The 15,417-nt window shown below is 38.4% G+C and overlaps 1 long non-coding RNA gene across 2 annotated transcripts in view; it reads left to right on the top strand.

Moving 5' to 3' along the window:
• Positions 1-2,367, top strand: part of LOC143662552 (uncharacterized) — a 47,598-nt gene extending 45,231 nt beyond the window's left edge. For both annotated transcript variants that reach the window (XR_013165407.1, XR_013165406.1), the window contains one exon: positions 2,282-2,367. This is a non-coding gene — a long non-coding RNA (uncharacterized LOC143662552). The remainder of the gene's footprint in view (positions 1-2,281) is intronic.
• Positions 2,368-15,417: the final 13,050 nt, after the last annotated feature.

Here is a 15,417-nt window from a genome sequence, read left to right as displayed (position 1 = left end):
ATAATTTCTTCCATTAGTTTTTCTCCTCCTTTTCCCTTCTCTTCTCCTTCTGGGACACCCACAACACGTATATTTGTGCGGTTCATATTGTCCTTGAGTTCCCTGATACCCTGTTCAAATTTTTCCATTCTTTTCCCTATAGTTTCTGTTTCTTTTTGGAATTCAGATGTTCCATCCTCCAAATCACTAATTCTATCTTCTGTCTCTTTAAATCTATCATTGTAGCTATCCATTATTTTTTCTATGTTTGCTACTTTATCCTTCACTTCCATAAGTTCTGCGATTTGTTTTTTCAGTTTTTCTATTTCTTCTTTATGTTCAGCCCATGTCCTCTTCATGTCCTCCCTCAATTTATCGATTTCATTTTTGAAGAGGTTTTCCATTTCTGTTCGTATATTCAGCATTAGTTGTCTCAGCTCCTGTATCTCATTTGAACTATTGGTTTGTTCCTTTGACTGGACCATATTCTCAATCTTTTGAGCGTGGACAGTTATCTTCTGCTGCTGGCGTCTGGGCATTTATTCAGATTTCTCTTGGTGTTGGACCCAGCAAGGTTGTAATATTTTTCTGTGAAATCTCTGGGTTCTGTTTTTCTTATCCTGCCCAGTAGGTGGCGCTCGTAGCACACGTTTGTCTGTGGGTCCCACCAGTAAAAGGTGCTGTGGGACCTTAAACTTTGGAAAACTCTCGCCGCCCTGGGGGTTCGCTAGCTGAAGCGGCTTGAGCCGGCCCGGGGTCCGAACGCAGGGAGGGTGTCCGAACGCAGGGAGTGTGTCCGAACGCAGGGAGGGCTGCTGGTCGCCGCAGCCAGGGAAAGAGCCCGTCCGAATTTCCTAGTCGGCCCTGGGCAACAGGCGTGGCGGGAGGGCTCCAGCGGCAGCGGCCCGCCCGAGAGAGTGCACGTTCCCCGGGAGTCACGGGGTCACCGTTCTCCGCGGCCTGGGGGTTTCCGATCCAATTCTCTCAGTTGGTCCGGGGGCTGCGCGTGGTGTGGGCGCCAGTCGCCTTGGTTTCAGGGGTCCACCTCTCCAATTCTCCCAGCCGGCCCGGGAAGGGGGAAGGGAGTAACTCCGGCCGCTTGCCACCCCGCCCGGTAAGGCCCGCGCGCCTCGGCGATCTCACCTGAGCTGCTTCTCTCAGCCAGCCAGCCGTTCCAGGATGGGGTACGCTGTCTTTTTTATCTCTGTTGTGGCTTTGGGCGCTTTCTGTATCGTTTCTACTCCCCTAGTAGGTGTCCTGGAGAAGAAACTAAGATCCGCGCGTCTTACTAAGCCGCCATCTTCCAGGAAGTCCTGTATTTTTTTTTTAAGGATAGTATCTACTCATCTTTCTTTAAAAAAGAAACATTTCAATTACACCTGCTATTTTTTTCTTATTTATTACAAGTTGTAGAATACTGAAAACTTGACTTTACTCACTGGAAGTAAAAATTTCAAAGTAATATCAGAGGCAAAATTTGCTTAATTCTGTTTCAGAAAAGTGAAGACTGGCTCTGGGATTGCTAATTTGTGTATAACAAAGGGCTTGTGACTATTTTAGGAATTTCCCATATTGTTTTTGTCTGTTCTCTGGGTTTCACCTTTATCTGAGGAACTTTTGTCTTCATGAGGGTTATTAATGAACCAGACTAAGTTCAAGCAAAGATTTTACTTTTTGACCTTAAGCTATTTTGTGATTTTCTATGAGTTTGGTTTTAATTGCATTTTTCAGCAAGAAAAGGAAAACTTGTTTAGCTAATATGACGTTCATCATTGATTGTTTCTATGGAAAAAAAAAAGTGAGGTTGAGTCTGCCAGTTTTACCTTATTTACCCAAAGCTCTATGCTAATTTCTAAATCTGATGTTTGAATCTTAATTTCAAAATCGTTTAAATGTTGGTGAATTTTATTATGTTCATATTTTCTTCAAAGGTCCACTTTGGACAGTCTTATGGATTTCTTCTTTAGTAAGCATTTCTTATGTTCATTAAATTTACTTTAAATGGTTTGCCTTGATTGCTTTTAAGCATGCTAGGACAGTAATATAATCATCTCTGCAAGACTGTCTCAGTGTGGATCAGTTCAGTGGGAGACTTTAGAAACTATTTTCTAAATGAAGACCATGGGCGTTCATACTTATATGGTATTAGAAAACTCAAGAAATTTAGGGAATCACATTATGTAGGTTTTAACGCACAATAATTTTGTGGTCAGAGTAATAATAGATAGCTGTAAGTAATAGCTGTATTAAATAGTGTTTTTACTATATATGTATTTATCCATTGAATGATTTTTACCCATAGCACTGTGCTCACCACAATGGGAAATAATAATTGATATATAAGTAATCCTGCTGTCCTCAAAGTGCTTCCAGTTTTGACTCTGAGGTAAGGAATATTTGTCAATAAGATTAATCATGAACTCAAAAGTGATGAGTTCCATTAGAGAGGTTCATATAGATTATGTATCTGTCAGGGAAGGCTAGGTTATGCTAAGATAACAAACAGCCCCCACATATTAATTATCTATAATGATATGTTTTATTTTTCATACCCATTATGTGCTCATCAAGGGTCCAGCGAGGCTGTGCTCCATATTTCCTCATTCTTGGACCCAGTCAGAGGGAGGACACATCATCTGGAATGTTATTAGTGGGTGGCAGGGTGAACAGCAGGGCCAGGGGAAATGAATATCATCACTGGTTTTTATCTTCTGCTCATCTTCTGTTGACCCAAACAAGACATGTGGCCAATCTGATTTAAAGGGAATGAACTAATAAAATTTTAACATGTGCTTGGAAGCAGGAAAACTAGAATACTGTTTTCCCTAATGAGTACAATATGATTATAGAAATTCAAAGGAAGGCGGGAGTGTATCATAATAGAAGAAACAAGGAAGGCTTCCAAGAAGTTGACCTTTGCATTAGATCATTATTAATGGTTAGTGTTTTAGCACATGGGGTTGAGATAATTTTATGAAAATCACGTATCTTACAGAATAACTAAAATTTGAAAACTAATTTTAGCTGAACATAGTTGGTTCTTTTTGAAAGAAAGTGCCCTTTCTCAGCATGGTAAGAAAAGAATCATTAGTACTACATCAAAAAAAATCTTGATGTTTCCTGAATTACACAAGAAAGGGAGATTCCTTTCAGAATACACATAGAAAAACTTTAAATTCTTTCTTACTCTCTTTCCCTGTTCTCTCTCAGTAGTTCAAAAAGAATGAAAGCTGCCTGCAGAAGCCTTTTTTCATTCTCCCCAAATTGATCTCACACTGGCTCCACCTGATTCCACATTGTCTTTCTCACTCCACACTTCTTTCAGAATTCCATTCTCTTTTCCTGACCCTTTTTCCCCATACTAACGAAAATAAATCAAGCCTTTCTCAACTTTTTTCTGTTCCTAGCTACCCAATTTGCAAATCAATGCACCAAAAAATCCTAAACCCATTAGTTTCCCAAGCAACAATTGCTCCTTTCTCTTAGAAGGCAGAGGGAGGAAAGAAAGGTATGAATACACAGGCACATAAAGGAAATATGTTTATTATGTAGTAACGAGATTTATTGTTTAGCATTTTATCTCAGATACAGATTTGGCATTACTGTCATGGTAAATTGATTTTTTAAGAGACTCATGATCAAATTGACTTGCAATAAACTCTGGGTGCCCAAATAGCAAACAAGAGAGTTTAAAATTTATGTCAAAGACTGCATTTTTACCCTGATTAATGATTATTAATGTACAATTCCTGTTAAAATGTAATGGTTAAAATAGTTAACCTCAGGTGCAGTCATATTTAGTGGTTTTATTTTATATATTGATTTGTTCCTGGCTTATAAGTATATGTGGAATTGGAAAATAAGTGAAATAGAAACAGGGCAGGCAAATGAAAAATATATATAATACAATATAAGATTTTCTTCATTTTAGACTAGGTTTTATCATTATCAATTAAAATATCTTGGTGTTTTCATGCAGCAGTGTAGTGATTTTGTTCGAAAAAGGTGTGGTTTCAAGTTGGTATTATTCAAGGATGGTTTTGCCCCATAATAACATCTCAGCATGGCACTTTGGTGTGTTTGTCCTTGGCCAATGGCAGAGAATCATTAACGCTTCTGACAGAGTGACTCATCCCAGTTGTGGGAACCACCAGATACTGGTTTTAGAATCTATTATTAGACAGGGATTTTTTTAAGTGACTTAATTTTGTAGTGAAGTCAACAAACATGTAATGCGAGACACCTAGAGGAGATTTAAAATTGAAGAGAGTTCCCATTCCTCTATAATACCCCCCAGCCTCCCAAACTAAATAACTGGTATAATTGCTGAGGGAATACAACATAGATGAACAAGTGGAAAATGATCACAAAACGTATAGTAGATACTGTCCCCAGTGTTCAAAAACTTTCTGGAAATGGTGATAATGATACCTACCTTAAATGTTAATCATGAAAATTAGGGGCATTTGTGTAGATCATGAAAATTAAAGGGCGTTTGTGTAAATCATTGTATAAATTAAAAGGACTGTGCAAATGTTAGATTATTTTTCTTATTTTTAGGGCTATCATATGGGGAATGTGTTGCTTTGCTAGGGCTGCCATTATGAAATGTCACAGATTGAGTGACTTAAAACAGCAGAAATCTATCATCTCATAGTTCTGAAGGCTAGGAGTCTAAAATCAAGGTGTTGGCAGGGCCTTGCTTCTTCTTAAAACTGGGGGGAGAATCTCTTCCATGCCACCCTCTTGGCTTCTGGCGGTGGCTGGCATTCCCTGCTGTCTCTGCCCCAGTCATGACATGGTGTTTTTCCCTCTGTCTCTCTATGTCCAATTTCCTCTTTTTATAAGGACACCAGTACTACCGGATTAGGGTTCACCCTTATCCACCTTGGACTTATCTTAACTAATAACATTTTCAAAGGTCTATTTCCAAATAGGGTTACGTTAACAAACCCAGGGATCAGTTCTGGAACGTATCATTCTGGGGTACACATTTCAGCCCGTAATGGGGAAATAGTGTGGTGGTGACACAGACTTGGGCATTATTTACACTTAGCAAAGTCTGCCTCTGATGTCTATTAGATGTGTGATTGGGATGTCTCAGTTTCTCTGAACCTCAGTTTCCACTGATGTAAAATGGGAATAACTTTTACAGGGTTTGAAATAAGATGCTCTGTTTCCTGCCTTACTCAGAATCTTGTGCATTACAGGTGTTTAATAAATGTAAGTTTCTTTTCTCTTTTTTCTTATGTAAATCTTCCATCACTAATAGTGTCACTGAGATATTCTCATTCCTCTGTCTGCTTTATTTTTGACCAGTTTGCTCAGAGGGCAAGCAGGCTGGCTAAGACTAAGCAATCATTGGGAATTGTTCTAGTTTTCTAGCCGCTGGAATGCAACACACCAGAGACAGATTGATTTTAGTAAAAGGGGATTTACTTTGTTAGTTCTTCAGAGGAAAGGCAGCTAACTTTCATCTAAGATTCTTTCTTACGTGGGAAGGCACAGGGTGGTCTCTGCTGGCCTTCTCTCCAGGCCTCTGGGTTCTAACAACTTTACCTGGGGTGATTTCTCTCTGTATCGCCAAAGGCCTGGGCTGAGCTGCGAGTGCTGAGATGAGGTATACTGAGCTGCTTGGGCTGTGCTGCGTTGCGCTCTCTCATTTAAGCACCAGCCAATTAAATCAAACATCATTCATTGCAGCAGGCATACCTCCTAGCCAACTGCAGATATAATTAACAACAGATGAGGTTCACTTACCATTGGCTCATGTCTGCAGCAACAAACTAGGTGCCTTTCACCTGGCCAAGTTGACAATTGAATCTAACTACTACAGGGATCTACAGCAGCTCTTTTTTTTTTTTTTTTCAGAGGGGAGGAAAAGATTTGCAAGATCTGAAAAAGCCTTGGGCTTTACCCAGTGCCTTATTTCTGTCTCTCTACTCTCTGCTCTCCTAACAGTGCAGTGGTCCCATGTCAGGTTGATGGGGGGTTAGTGACCTCTACCTTTACAGCCACTTGGGGGAGTCCTGCCCAGTGCTTCCTTATTTGCCTATGGGAAAATTCCTAAATTTCTCTTTGAAATGATTTCCCTTTGGGGTTTGGGAAAAGTACAACAAAACTGGATGTTAGGCTGCCTAAAGAAAAATTCATAGAATGTTGCATATTTCTCTTTGCAGTAAAATGAGAGGAACAGAATGACTAGTTTTAGGTTTATTTTAGTTTTGAATCTAATATAAATGAGAAGTAATACTGTAATGGCTGGCAGGTCCTGGCTAGGAGAAGGCTTTGGTTTTCTAAATATTAGTCTGCCAGTTTGAAACTATTATGTACCCCAGAAAAGCCATGTTTTAAGGGGGCAGCTGTTTCTTTTAATCCTGATTCACTGTTGTAGGGCAGAAAGATTTTGATGAGATTATTTCCACCAAGAAGTGGCATGCCCAATTTTGGATGTGGCCTTTTGATTAGATGGAGATGTGACTCCAACTATTTAAGGTGGGTCTTGATTAGTTTACTAGAGCCCTTTAAAAGGGGAAATATTTTTAAGAAATCTCAGATGCAGACACGTGGAGAACAGTTGCTTCAGAGCTGACAGAGACATGGATGTTTGGAGATGCTTGGAGTGCCAGCAGAGCGAGCAGATGCCTAGACCTAGCGCAGCCCACCAGGAGTTGCTATGTGCCTTCCCATGAAATGCTAAGCAAGCCAGATCCTTGAGTTGTGTCCTGGAGGAACTAAATGAAAGTGCTTAAAGAAGAAACCACTGGCATCAGAAGCTGGAAGCAACAGAACTGGGAACAAGGACCAAGAGACGTCAGCCACGTGCTGTTCTGGATGGCATCAGTCTTTCTTGAGTGAAGATAACATCTTGTTAGTGCCTTAATTTGGACATTTTCATAGCCTTAGAGCTGTAAACTTGTAATGTTATAAGTTCTCTTTATAAAAACCATTCCATTTCTGGTATATTGCTGTCTGGCAGCATTAGCAAATTAACACAGATAATCTTGCTTCACCCTAAGTAAGATAAACTGTTTAAACTAATGGTAATTGGAACTTCTCTTCCCTGATGAGGTCTTAGGGACTAACTAAAACTATGTCCCAGTCCTGACATTACCACCTTTGGAGGAGGTGACACAGTAGGAGCTGGCTGTGTGACCAGGGATGGGAGAAGCAGGAGTGGGGATGTGGCTTTCTCAAACTTCTGAGCCCTGGTCACATATTGAGGTCACTGCAATTGTAGATATAAACCTCCCCTTTCACCATATGGCTTGAATATTTTTCTACTCCTCCCAGTCCACCTCTGGATAAAAGCTTTGAGAGGGGACCTAGTGCTCTCAAATGTAGCATAACATTTACAGAAAAGTGTCCATCCCAAGGGAAGGAATGCTAGGACCTTTGGACACGCATGCTCAGGGCCCAAGTTCAGAGAACGGGGTTGTAGACAGTAGGTGCTAATTCCTTTGTTTACCAGTAAAACAGGACTCATTCCTCTTTTTAAGTACTTTATGTGGAAAGTGATCAATTTGGTAGTTAAATATGGTTGAAATAGGGAAAATTAAAACACTGTTTCGCCCCATTATTTCTTTTTCTTTGGTCCTCACAAGTTTTATTAAAATCTTTATACATCGTAATTTATTTTTGGTTTTTAACTTTTTTTTATTGTATAGTATATATGCAAAGCAAATAAACAAAAAAGCAATAGTTTTCAAAGTACTCTTCAACAAATACTTACAGGATCCCAGAGTTTGTCATAGACTACCATACCATCCTTTCAGATTTTTCCTTCTATCTGCTCCAGAATATAGGAGGCAAGAGGGCTTAAATATTGTTTTTATCATCACAATTGACTTTTATTTCCTTCTTTTTTGTGAACAATAACATATAGACAAAACTATAAGTTTCAAAGCACAGCACCACAGTTAGTTGTAGAACATATTTCAGACTTTGATATGGGTTACAATTCCACAATTTTAGGTTTTTACTTTTAGCTGGTCTAAAATACTAGAGACTAAAAGAGATATCAATTTAATGATTCAGCATTCGTATTCATTTGTTCAGTTCTATCTTCTATGTATAATTCCACCATCACCTTTGCTCTTTCCATACCTCTCCCTCTCACTGGAGTTGTTTGTACTATGGCAATTCTAAATTTTTGATATATTGGAAGGGTCTGTCACTAATTTGGGGTGGGAGATTGAACTATCTAATGTTCTGGAGAGGCTGGGCTAGGTTTCAGGACTTATCTGGACTAGGCACACGTTTGGAGGTTGTAGGTTTCTGGCAAGTTACTCAAGTGCATGGAACCCTTGTGGAAACATATATTGCCCTAGGTGTTCTTTAGGATTGACTGGAATGGTCCTGGTTGGGGTTTGGCAGATTATGATAGGTAGCAAGGTCTAACTGAACATTGTGTAAGAGCATCCTCCAGAGTAACCTCTTGATTCTATTTGAACTCTCTCTGCCATTGATACTGTATTAATTATACTTCTTTTCCCCCTTTTGATCAGGAGGGAATTATTGATCCCACGGTGCCAGGTCTGGATTCAACCCTGGGAGTCATCTCCCATGTTGCCAGGGAGACTTTTACCCCTGGATGTCATGTCCCACATAGGGGAAAGGGCAATGAGTTCAGTTGCAGAGTTGGGCTTAGGGAGAGTGAGGCCACATTTGAGCAACAACCGAGATCCTCCAGAAGTAACTCTTAGGCATGCCTATAGGTAGTCTAAGCTTCTCTGATACCTGCATAAGCTTCACAAGAGTAAGCCTCCTGATTGAGGGCAAGGCCTATTAATTTGGGTTTCCCTAAAGTTTGATACAGTATCATTCCCATTATTTCTTAAAATAAGTCACTTTACATTTGATTTAGGTTAGAAACCACTTGTAAACAGTATGGCAGCTCAAGCCTGATTCTGGCACACATTCCCTGTCTCTTGGTTTCCAGGTTTCTTAGAAAGAGTCACAGAGAGGTCAGGAGAAGAACCCCAAGGGAAGTGTTCAAGTAAGAATTGAGGGAGAGGCTGTGTGGTTGGCATGCTGTTTTTCTGACTCTGAAGTCAGAACTTTTTAAGTTCTCTCATTTTCTGCTTTGATGAAAGAAATTAGTGTACATTTGTTTCTCCTGTCTGCAGAAGACTGACTCTCCACCCTTTCAAGATTTGAAAGGATAATAATGCCAGGATCAAGGGAAAGAAATGTTACTGCTTCTGAAATAAAACAAAAACTGGCTTCAATCTCTAAAGCCTTTGAAAGTGCCCAAAATTCCCATCAGTGTCTTCACAGATAGATATCTCAATCAAATTTCTCTTTTTCTTCTAATTAAATGTTTTCCTTCATGCATCAGCATTAAGTTTTTTTAAAAAAGGAAACATTTAAGCAATGTTTTTGCTATTGCAAAGCAGCTAGAACCTACTGGTTTTCTTTAAATGGGCATGTTTACATTCATTTGTGAAGCATCCTGTAAGCACGATGTATTTCACCTATTTGTTTTACTTTATGGGTTAAATGAATCTGTATGAGTTAGTAACAGATTACCACTAACCATGTAAACTTTTGTTTTATGGAAATTGTGATTCAAGGTCTAAACAGCTGACCTGCTGGTGGGTTATTAAGCCTGAATGAATATTGAATTGAAAGTTTTTGTTTATATCTGAATAATATATTGGTCAGAATAGGCACTCAGATTGAAGTTGCTTGGGAGGTGAAAGGAGGGTGACAGGGACTCTCCTGGGACTGGAATGTCTGGGGAAGTCTTTATGGAGGGTGGTGATTTAATTTGATTATTGAAGAATAATTATATCTTTATATATTTAAGTTTAGACGAGAAACTTGAAGGGTTTTTTGGTGTTGGGATGAAAGACAAAAAATTAGAATGAGAACAGCATCTGGTTGGGATTTAGAAAGTTCCCTGACTAGACAGGAAGATTCTTGTTGAGGAACTTTGGAACTGCAGTTGGGGCTTCATTAACTAATGGCAAGGAGAGATTATGTACAGCCTGGAATTCTCCTCAGACTAAGTTGGATTTTTTTTTTTAATGTTAAGAAGTATGAAAAGGGAATAATGAAAAGATGAAAGCAGAGAAGTAACATAAGAATACAATTAGCTTAGGAAGTTAAATCATTTTTAAGATGGCTTGGAGGAAAAATTGGAGCAGAAAAAGATTAGTGTATGAGATTGATTTCAGATTCTCCCTCAGCATAACTGAGCAACTTTTTTATAAAATTAAAAAAAATTTATATATATATCTATTTTAAATATATTTATATTATATATTTTAAATAAATATATTTAAAATAAATATATTAAAATATATTTTAAATAAATATATTTAAAATAAATATATTAAAATATATTTAAAATAAATATATTTAAAATAGATATATATAATAAATATATATTTATATATTCCATGGAAAAATCTCTAAGGCAGCAGTTACATACCTAATCTCTTCTTGTTGTAAACTGTCAATTCTGATCCTTGTCTTCCAGGAGATCATCTTGGCTTTTTTTTTTTTTTTTCCACATGGGCAGGCAATGGGAATCCAACCCGAGTCTCCAGCATGGCAGGCAAAGAAAACGCTGCCTGCTGAGCTGCAGTGACCCGCCGCATCTTGCCTTTTTTTAATGGAGAAGATAAAAGCTGTAAATTCTGAATTTCCTTATTCATTGCTATTTTTACTGTAGTGTGTTTTTTCTCCTTATATACCTCCTTATTCTTCTTTCCAGACTGAGACACATGAATTTTCATTTATCTATCACTATCATCTGTCTGCATAACTTTCTATTTTTCTTTGTCTTTCTGCCTGCCTATCTGTTCATTCTTCTTATATATAACTGTTTGTCTGTCTGTCATCATCATCATTATTTATCTGTGATCATCTAACATCTCTATCATCTGTCATCTGTATATCTACTTTTCTTTTTCTATCTGGGCATTCCTTTCTCCATTGCTGTATGTCTGTCTGTGTCTATTTGTCTGTCTCTCTATCTTTTTTTCCCCAGGCTCTTTCTACCTGTATTCTAGAGTTTGCTCTCTACTTTCTGAGACACATTTATTAAGTGAGTAGTGGCAAGGTGCTAAGGAAGCACAGCATAAATATAGCAGCAGGTTCTCCAAGGGTCTTTCTGTCATCTCTCTTGCATAGGTTTTTGGCACCCAATGTTGGAATTATTGCAATAAGACCATTGTTTTATTGTCTGCTTTCTTTTGCTGTTTTGTTATTGAGTGTGTGATTTGATTGGCTTTCAAGGACCAGTATTAGTTTGTACATGATTGATCTGAACCTCTTTCAGTGTACTGGAATAAATTCACATGTATACAGGTAGATCTATACAAATATTTACTTAGCTGTTTAAACACATATTCATATTATAACTTTCATCTATACTGGAATGAACATAGAGTTTGTATTCTGATACGTGAGAGTACTATTATTATTTTAGCTTTTTTATTCTATAGTATAACATATATACAAAGCAAAAAAACCAAAAAAGCAATAGTTTTCAAAACCCTCTTCAACAAGTAGTTACAGGACAGATCCCAGAGTTTGTCATGGGCTACCATACCATCCTCTCAGATTTTTCCTTCTAGCTGCTCCAGAATATAGGTGGCAAGAGGGCTTAAATACTTTTTTATCATCACAATTGACTTTTATTTCCTTCTTTTTTTGTGAACAGCAACATATAGACAAAAAAGCTAGAAATATCAAAGCACAACACCACAATTAGTTGTAGAACATATTTCAGACTTTGACATGGGTTACAATTTCCAATTTTAGGGTTTTACTTCTAGCTGCTCTAAAATACTGGAGCTAAAAGACATATCAATTTAATGATTCAGCATTCATATTCATTTGTTAAGTCCTATCTTCTATGTATAATTCCACCATCACCTTTGCTCTTTCCATACGTCTCCCTCTCACTGGAGTTGTTTGGGCTATGGCAATTCTAAATTTTTGATATTGGAAGGGTCTGTCACTAATATGGGGTAGGGAGATGAAACTATCTGATGCTCAGGAGAGGCTGGACTAGGTTTCAAGAGTTATCTGGATCAGGGACCCATCTGAAGGTTGTAGGTTTCTGACAAGTTACTCGAGTGTGTGGAACCCTTGTGGAATCTTATATATTGCCTTAGATGTTCTTTAGGATTGGCTGGAATGGTCCTGGTTGGGGGTTGGCAGGTTATAATAGGTAGAGGTCTAACTGAAGGTTGCATAAGAGCAACCTCCAGAGTAGCCGCTCGACTCTATTTGAACTCTCTCTGTCACTGATACTTTATTAATTACACTTCTTTTCCTTCTTTTGGTAAGGATGTGATTGTTGATCCCACGGTGCCAGGTCTGGGTTCATTCCTGTGATCTCCCATGTCACCAGGGAGACTTTCATCTCTGGATGTCATGTCCCACATAGAGGGGAGGGCAATGATTTCACTTGCAGAGTTGGGCTTAGAGAGATTGAGGCAGTATCTGAGCGAGAACAGAGGTCCTCCAGAAGAGTATAGGCATACTCTTAGGCATGCTTACAGGTAGTCTAAGTTTTTATGTTTCCTGCATCAGCTTCACAAGAGTAAGCCTCCTGATCGAGGGCATGGCCTATTGATTTGGGTGTCCCTAAGGTTTGACACAGTATCAGGGGATTTCCTGATGGTAAGGCTTAATAGTTCCATAGTCTTTCTCCCCTCCCTCAGGGGACTTTGCCAGTACTTTTTGATTGTCTGGTTAATATACTGTAGGATTTTTCTAGGCATTACAATGATCTATACAGGATTAAAGGACCTCTTTCTTATTCTGTGCTCTGTGTTTCAGTTGTTCAGATGAGCTATACAGACAAGTTGAATTAGATTATGTGCTACAGAAAATTTCACTTCCAGATCAAATAAACCTTTCTTTCATTGGTCTCAAAGAGTATGTGTGGTTCTAAAATACAGACACTGTCTTCTTACCCCTATGTTCTGAATTACTTTAACCCCAACCTCTTCAGCTTCGTTCTTATCTCTAAATATCAGATTATATATATAAAACCGCCTCTCAAAATCCAGAAATAATTATTGCCACTGTGGATTTAATGTGTCTGCTCTAAAAGTTTACAATCTAGGCCCCTGTTTCCTTATAAGCATTTTCTAAAGGTGACCATACAATTGTTGTTTTTTTGTTTCTGGCTTATTTTGTCTCACCAAATGTCCCATATGTTCATTCACATCATTGCATGCCTCACGACATTGTTCTTTTTTGTACCAGCACAACCTTCCTTCATAAGCATGCACTATCATTCACCAAGCTACTTCTCCGTCAATGCATCCATCCTTCAGCCACCTGCATTCATCGGGCACCATGTAGAGGGCCCCAAATCCACAGTCCATCAACATTCTCACTTTTAGATAATTTCATTGTTCCCAAGAGACAGAAAACCAATAAACACACCCTCACCAGATAGAGTTAAATCTCCTCTTAACGCTTGTCCCTCACCCCATTATTTACCTCTGCTGTTGCTGTGGTAGTGCTGATGGTTTCCTTTTGAACATAGCTCATAGCATGTAACAGCAGTTTTCCCCCTGTACCCTGGACTTAAACACTGTTTATACAAGAATCATATCTTTGAAATAATTCTTGCAAGAACTCATTCATATTTCTAGTATGAGCCAGTGGGACACATAGGTCTATACAACCCCTTTCAATCTTGTTCATCTTCAATATGGTAATATTACTTCTAGATCCACTAGAGAATCACCTTCACTCCTATTTATTCCCTTGTGAGAGTATTATTATTAAAGCAAAAAATAAATTTGTTTGAACCAGTTTAACATAGCAACATACAAATAAAAATTTATGTTTTGTCCTACTTCTTCTTTCAGCTGCCCCCTTACTATACCTACAAGTAAATGATTCATTTCTAAATAAATGAATGAATATGATACTTCATAGAAACCTTCTAGATTTATCTGTAAGGCACAGAGTAGTTTTCCACTACTATTTCCTAAGCCCAAATATCAGTGTCTTCCTCAGGGATCAGTTTGCAAAGGGAAGAATGAGGAACAGCAGGGCTATTATGAGCTGCAAAATTAATTTACTTTTTAAACAATTGCTAAGCTCATGGAGGAAAGCTGAGCCTTTGCATAGCAATATGGCAATTAGGACCTGATCAGCATCCTATTAAAATAGGCCCTATTTAAAATTAAATCCTGGTCAGCATCTCTATTTAAAAATTGGGGAAGAAACAAAACAGAGAAAGACAAGTAAAAGAAAAGTGGAAGATGTTTCTTCAAGACAATTACTAGGATAGTATAGCTGTTGGCTCAGCAAGATGCTATTCCTTTAGTTGCTTTTCCCTTGGAATAATTTGCTGCTCTGATAAAATAATGTAACAGTTTTTGCCCTCTTTAAAATCATCTGAAGATGGGCTGTTTTTTTTTAATTAATTTTAAAATACCAAAAATATCAAACGCAAACATTCTTAATTTTTGATCATTACGTTCTACATATATAATCAGTAATTCACGATATCATCACATAGTTGCATATTCATCATCATGATCATTTCTTGGTACATTTGCATCTATTCAGAAAAAGGGATAAAAAGAAAACAGAAAAAATTCATACATACCATACCCCTTACCCCTCCCTTTCATTGATCACTAACATTTCAATCTAAATTTCTTTTAACATTTGTTCCCCTATAATTTATTTTTATTCCATATGTTTTACTCGTCTGTTGACAAGGCAGATAAAAGGAGCATCAGACACAAGGTTTTCACAATCACACAGTCACATTATGAAAGCTATATCATTATATAATCATCTCCAATAAACATGGCTACTGGAACACAGCTCTACATTTCAGGCAGTTCCCTCCAGCCTCTCTGTTAACAGGTGATACCTCTGTTAAATAGGTGATACCTATTTAATGCATAAGAATGCCCTCCAGGATAACCTCTCGACTCTGTTTCAAATCTCTCAGCCATTGACACTTAGTCTCATTTCTCTCAGCATTGTCATTTAGTCTCATTTCTCTCTTCCCCCTTTTGCTCGAGAAGGTTTTCCCAATCCCTTGATGCTGAGTCTCAGCTCATTCTAGGATTTCTGTTCCATGTTGCCAGAAAGGTCCACACCCCTGGGAGTCATGTCCCACATAGACAGGGAGAGGGTGGTGAGTTTGCTTGTTGTCTTGGCTGGAGAGAGAGGCCGCATCTGAGCAACTAAAGAGGTTCTTTTGGAGGTGACTCTTAGGCCTAATTTTAAGTAGGCTTGACCTATTGTTTGTGGGGTTAAGTTTCACATGAACAACCCCCCCAGATTGGGGGCTCAGCCTATAGCTTTGGTTGTCCGAAATGCTTGTGAGAATATCAAGAATTCAACTTGGGGAAGTTGAATTTCTCCCCATTCTCACCACTCCCTGAAGGGGGCTTTGCAGATACTTTTCCACTCACTGATTGTCCTAGTTTGCTA

The sequence above is a fragment of the Tamandua tetradactyla genome, chromosome 18 (genome assembly GCF_023851605.1).
Source record: "Tamandua tetradactyla isolate mTamTet1 chromosome 18, mTamTet1.pri, whole genome shotgun sequence".
NCBI classification, from domain to species: Eukaryota; Metazoa; Chordata; class Mammalia; order Pilosa; family Myrmecophagidae; genus Tamandua; species Tamandua tetradactyla.
Note: the sequence above shows the minus strand (reverse complement) of the source record. Positions and strands in the feature narration are given on the sequence as shown.